Consider the following 7,495-nt stretch of genomic DNA (forward strand, 5'->3'; position numbering starts at 1 on the left):
GAAATTGGATTTCGCGAAATTACACATTATATATTATATAGTCAACTTTCGCGAAAGTGAATTTCGCGAAATCCAATTTCGCGAAATTACACATATATATTATATAGTCAACTTTCGCGAAATTGAATTTCGCGAAAGTGAATTTCGCGAAATTGGATTTCGCGAAATTACACATTATATATATTATATAGTCAACTTTCGCGAAATTGAATTTCGCGTTTTTCAATTTCGCGAAAAGTCTTCTGATATTATGGATGATGCAGCTAAATTTATCAAAACTCATTAATCATTTGATGAGGAGAATTGTATATAACCAGCAGAATTTTACTAAAACGATATCAATTCTTCATTCAATCTCAGAGAATTATCACACTACACAACTATGGAGGATAATACTCAATCTGGAGTGATAAAACCTGGATCGAATAGTTCAGTGAAGATGTCGAAAAAGAAAATTTCACCTGTAACTCTTTCTAACAAGACTCCTCCAACGAAGAAGAAGACATCCGACCAAATCGTAACGAATTTGGAGCAAAGGGCAAAAGATATGGCAGACAAGTTAAGAACATTAAGTAAGGATACTTTAATGGAAGCAAAATCACTGCAGAAAATGACAGACCTTTCAGTAGGATTGATTATGGAGGTGACGAAAACGGAAGAAGCTCATTCGATCCATGGAGCGTGCTGTATCATTCACTTCAACTATGTGGAAAATGGGATTAGTAAATCTACTGCTGTATTTGCTCCAAAACGATTTTTAGATGAATCGCTGTCTTATCCAAGTATTATGGTATATCTTGGATTAAAACCTAAGAGTAATGGACAGGGAAGTTACCATGACTTAAGACGAGTAACAGAAGGAACCTCAACTCCCTTGGAAATGAAACGCACTCTAGCCAATCTGAGAACGAAGAGACTTGAAAAACTTATACAACTTTTCGAGAGTCGTCATCTCAAGGAGTTCAAAGCACCATCTATTTTCTACTATCACAATGTTGGAACAAGTGAATACAAAGATGCTGAAGGCAAGGTGAATGTGGTACCAACTGTAGCATTTTCAACCAAAGTTGATGGAGAGGAAGTTCAAGGAACTTTAACGATGCATTCGAGATATGCCCTTTCGTTGAAAGAAAATTATCCGGGTATCATTATAGACAAGGGACTAGTAACATCTCACAATACTCGCGAATACTACGATGTAGTAGTCATGGGATATGAAGAAGCAAGCAGTTTTTACGAGAGTCCACAATGCAAAAAGGAATCTGCTATCATAGATATTTCCGATGACGATGAGTGAATGATAAACAACTCGATACAAACTTCGTTATAAAGATTGTACATGAACATTTTCTCATATATATATTCAATGTTTCATTTATACTATATTATCTTTATTGTGTCCTATCTACTTGAACATTTTCATATATTTCAAGTTAAACATAAACTATTTTATTTTTATTGAAACAAAATGATGATGGAAATAATGAATAATACATATAAATATATCTTTTAAAGTGAATAATTTTGTAATAAAACTGATCTTTCATTCAACATATTAATTTCTCCAACAAATTTCAATCTTACATACAAAAAAATACAAAAAAACCGAAAATAAATTCCTTAAAATTCTTAACCATTCAAGAGCTTCAACATTACAAAATCATCAAATCTTCAAAAAATAACTTTGTACATAAACACTTTCTCATATATATTCAATGTTTCAAATATATAACAATCTCCGGAAAATCAACCCCTCGGTGTCCCAGATATTAACCCCTCACTCATCCGGTAATCTCTCGCTCTCCTCGATAATCCGCGAGATCCACTCCGGAAAACCAACCAGCCCTCGATGTCCCAGATATTCACCCCCCCCCCCCCCCCCACTAATCCACCGATAATCCGCGACGATTCGGCCGACTAATCCGCAACGATTCCCCCGACTAATCCCGCGATAATCCACGTTTAATCGGATGACTCATCCCCCACTAATCGGATGACTCATCCACAGATAATCCGCCGATTACGCCGGGAGCGGATCCATACCCCCTCGAATTCAACCCCCTACTCTACACCACAATTTCCCCCCAAACCCCAACATCTCATTCAACTCCACACAATTCAATCTACACCCCTAGCCAATTTAATTCGCAACCCCCTTTTTCTATCCCCCCGCTGGATCCGTCACTTTTTTGTGTAGATCTGCTTTCTACATACTACTTATATTGTTTGTAATGAGCTTCCTCCTGGGTAAGGTCTCCCAAACCAAAAGTTCCACATGTAAACATGTAGCTGTTCCTGAAGTTTTAATTTATCAAATGCACCATTGGGGCATCTTGACTTCACAAACTTCTTGGCATGGCGCCACTGAGTTGCAATCCCATTGGTGTGTGCACCTGCAAAAATGATAATAATTACATGTATATAATAACTATTTCTATCAACCACATGTTACATATTATCTAGATTCAATTCTCATTGAGCGCAATTTTGTACTTACATAACATCGCACAGTGTCTATGATGTGTCTAGTTTTTCAACATTCTTTTCATCTAGCATCGCTGGGCTTTACGATTTCCCAAACCTATCAAATGAATCAAAATCAATGGTTGTGTTTCACATCTTTCGAATAGTGCAACTACCTGTCACTGGATCCACAAAGTTGATGCTGTGGGTCATGCGGTGATGAATATAGATCAAGTTCAGTCCATTGTTTGCTCGCCATTCATCAGTGGGCACTGTAGAGCCTGGGAATACATGATTCATTATAACTGCTCTCAATATCCTATGGGTTCTGTCAGGTACTACTGGGAATATTGCTCGGTTGTTATACTCAACTAGAATTCCTACCACCTATCTTTCTTTGATAAGTCGTCGATTCCTACCTAAAGATTTACCACGTTTAACAAAGGCTTTCATAATTGGTATGGAATGCAACGAATGAATGAATTTGCTACGCATGACTGATAAGAGTCAGCTCTCCTTATATTCATATCAATATGTGTTATACATGTACTTTTATATGTGGTTATAATAGCGCAGGTCAAGGACCCTCTACAGATTCGATGTAGCATAGCTTTTTTTTTCTTTTTACAAACAGGCTCTCATCAATTTGAAAGCGGAAGTTTATGTCTCCAAGAATGCCAAGTGAATTTCTGTGGAATGAATCAATGGCAACGCTATCGAGCTTTTTCCCTAACCTCCGGTATGACGCTGTCTCTTTGCTGTATAGTTACTCTTATGTTTTTATATGCATGGTTGTTTAACGTCCAGGCCAAGATGTACCTAGAAAAGAGGAACAACAACCTTGATAAAATATGACCCATCCTTTTGTGTAGTTGTCTGTCCATGCACGTGACTGTCCACACTAGTGAGTCAACCACCGGCTCTTTGGTCCATACTGTCTGCATTTTAACAAAAGCATAGGTACTGGACATTTTAATTAATTAGACTACAATAATGAACTGCTTGTCAAAACTCACCTTAGAATAACCTTTAGATCAAAATCTGAGAAGAGGGCAAAGAAAGATTTGTCTCTTAAAGATACCTGTGACCTTCAGTGTGGACAGTCCCACAAATAGTTAATCCTGAAAACATGGATGGAACTGAAAAGTCATCATCAAATTTTCTTGGACTAACCTACACACATTTATTATTATCATGTCATACATTCATCACCATAATTATATTATGAAAAAATTATATACTAGTAGTGTAACTGTAAGTGGAAAGGAGGTGTGCAACAGTACAGTCAGTGAAAATGTGAGTGAAAGTTTTAATACATTGATCATGACTTGACTGTGTTCAACTGCACTGCATGACAACCAAAAATCACACATTCACCAGGACCTTTACTTTTTCTGCTGTCGATTATGAAGTTTATTTTGGTTAATGAGGTGATGACTCATACCTCACGTTATGGCACTTACCATACGTATAAGTCTTTATGGTTGGTCCTGCAGTGCAGCCTCATCGAGACTGGATCTACACAGTTTTCACAAGATTGGGTGCTGCTCAATAACTTAACAGACATCAACCAAGCCACAAATTATTTATGAAGAAGGCTCAACTCAGTTGCAAATAAATACATTGCTTCACTCATGCCCTAATCCTTAGAGTGAACCATGAAGCCGGAAATAGTGTAAACCCCCTAAAATTATTATTTAAATTATAAAAAAAACAGGAAAAAAACAAGAAAGATGAAACAGCACAGATCGAGATGAATAACTCTACAGGAAACACAGTCGGTGTCAACACACTTGGCGGCACAATCTATGCTCATAGTGATCATTACTCATAGATCAAGCCACATGACCACCTCCATTAAGTATCTTTGGTCACATGGTGTGATCTACTTTACTCATAGTAGCAGTGCGCCAAAAGAATACTTCGTGATATTTTGTGCTGACATGTTGACAAGCAGCATCCCATTGGTATCCAATTTTTCAATAAAAATAGATGATATATTAAGTTATACTTTTATTAAAAACAATTTAATTAAAACATGAAAATTGCACATCTTCAGAAAGACTATCATGAGCGCGGCAAGACAACGGCGGCCACAAGCAGTCGGCAATAGAAAAAGCAAAGATGGCCAAGGGAAAGAAAGCCTACGTTATCATCTGCTGCAAAAAATGCAAAATGCCGTGTGTTAAGGGGGAAATGTTCTCTTGTTGACCCAAAACCAGAAGAGGAAAACGGATCACCAAAGCAAAGAAGGTGAGATCAACTAAACGTTTTATTCTTATAATTATTATATTTAAAATATTTATAAAGTCAAACTCGGATAGCTCAAACGCATGGTTAACTTGAACAGATTTGTTTGGTCCGTTCCCACGCAATGATAACTTGCTTTAGATAACTCGACCTCAACTTCGTTAACTCGAACAGTTTTTTGCCCAACGGGTACCAAAACGATTGTTATTACCTTATTCCAGGCCATGAGATAAACTTCAATTTTTAGTAGATCATAAGCGTCGTTATTACTATCATCGGCAAAATATTTTCGTTAACGACTTTTTTAAAGGTTTTGCAAAGAATCAAATTTTACAAACATCTGCTTAGCGATGGTCCTTCGAAGACAAGGAAAAGCGTGGTAACCTTCGGATAAACTTAGAGCAAAATTGATCTTGGTTAAAAGGCTCACAAGAAAAAGATGTATTTTCTTCTGACCGTTTCAACAGCGATTAAGTTTTGCCAATTTTAATCTGAAAACGTTGTGGCAGTCACATCAGCTAAAACAACAAACAAATCTCAAGTGATATAAAAATCACTATATTTTCTGATAAAAAATTTTCATTTTTTCATTAAAAGCATTTAATTTGAAACAAGCTAATTATTCTTTTGATTTATATATAGTTTGTATATGTACATGTATCTACTAATAAATACATAGACTTGTGACAGTGCTCTGATAGTCTGAAAGCTCTGATAACTCGAACACTTTTGCTCGGTCCTGCGGAGTTTGAGTTATCCATGTTTGACTGTACATACAAATTATGCATACGATATAAATTATTTTATCATATAAAATTAATATAATTATTATTAAATAATATACTTAATATATATCATCATCCAATTGTATATGTATGATATTATTGTATGAACACAGACAACAAAACTCATTGATTATTTAATCTAATCTATTCTAATTCTGGTAGTGCCCAGGCCTGCCAACCCAAGGGGCAAGTAATGTATCAATGATAGTATATATAAAATTGTGGAAGTTGGGGCATAAATCTCATTCATTTCTCACTCATTTTCATTTTTTCTTTGGTGTGAGTGTGTGAGTCTCACTTTCAATGATTGAAAGTTGACAGGCCTGGTAGTGCCAACCAGTAGAGTAGGTAGAGTGATGTGTATGTATAAATTAATTAGTTGAACCTTAATAATGATCACTTCATAAATAATTTGAACAAAATACACCCATAGTTATTCATTGATGTCAATATGCTTCTTTGTTCTAGTCCTGAGCAGACAAGAAAGAGATGTGCCAGTGCAAGTGACAGTGATGAGTGTGGAGATTTAACAAAACGCCCGGTTGGCGATCAACTAATTGCTCGCGTTAGATGCAAAGTGAGATGTCTAGAAAAACTTGACTTGATCACCGATGAAAGCTAACGCGCGTTAGACATCTTCAACAAACACATAGTTCTCATCCAAATGTTAATTCCTTAGCAAGATACCAAAGATTTCCATCAAAACTCCAAAAATTTCAACAACCTGGTAATCCCTGCAATAAAAACTACCAACTTGGTGTATACCAATACCATAGAGCACTCTCTCATGTTTTGAATCTGAACTTTTTAGCAAGTCAGTATTTTAGTAATATTATTACAAACAAAATGTCTACTATTCATAGTTATAGAGCATATTCAACTGTCATCTCAAAGCTGTGGTGTGTATGAAAAAGGTTTTACTCTTAATAGCACATGTGCTAAAGAACATAGAGAAGATGAAGCAGATGGCATGCAGGAAGAGAAAAGAAAAGCTGAAGGTTATTTTACCAGGTGAGCTTTTTGCTATCAAATCATTATGCAAGAGAGTAACCGCGCCTTGACAACAATTGTTCAGGTTGACGAGTCCCCCAGATAAGAGATTGACTTGCCACCTTTCAATGAATTTCTTATCCAGTGCACTGTCACTTATGCTTTAGAGATAATATGAGCCACAAGGGTTTCATGTGTATGGTACACATGTTTCGTGTGTATAGTACACAGGTTTCATGTGTATGGTACACAGGTTTTACATGTACCATACACATAAACTGATTTTGATACATGTGTACCTATACACATTATATGTGTATAGGTACACACAGGTATCAAAGACAGTAAAGGTAGGGCCACACGTATCGTGTAATTTTAACTAATCTGGGAAATTCCATTCGTACGAAATTTCTGACCTGCCACACGGAGTTTCCCCACCATGGATTCTTACAAAACTAACTTTCAACTAGCCAATCATAACGCGGTGATAAATTGAAGCCGATTCCGTTTCAATTTTACTGAATATGCGCCAAAGAAAATGACCTTCAACATTCAACTAACCTTTTCAACCGACCAATCAAACAACGATTCGTAGAAATTTCTGACGTTTCGTCCAATTCAGGATTCGTTCTTCGTGCGCAACCAACGATGGACGAATTCGTCCAATTGTCAATTCGTACGAATCGTTTCGTCCAAATTTCGCCGATTTCGTGAGAATTTTGTCTCGTGTGGCCCTACCTTTAATATGTATGGTGCACATAAAACCTGCAAATAATTAAGGCGTTGATATCACACAATATCTATCTGGATCAAAACAATTTTGATGTTCTACTACCAAGTTCCCTGGAAGACAATAAAAATCACAGTAAAACAAAACAATATAATACTTTGTCATCATTTATTCTTGGTATCTTTTATGCCAGATTGTTTAATTTGAATAACAACCTTTTTTGCCGAAATAAGACCGAGCGATGCTGTTCAAATTTGAATTTCGGAGAGACATGTTG

Source organism: Watersipora subatra, chromosome 10, assembly GCF_963576615.1.
Source record: "Watersipora subatra chromosome 10, tzWatSuba1.1, whole genome shotgun sequence".
Lineage (NCBI taxonomy): Eukaryota > Metazoa > Bryozoa > Gymnolaemata > Cheilostomatida > Watersiporidae > Watersipora > Watersipora subatra.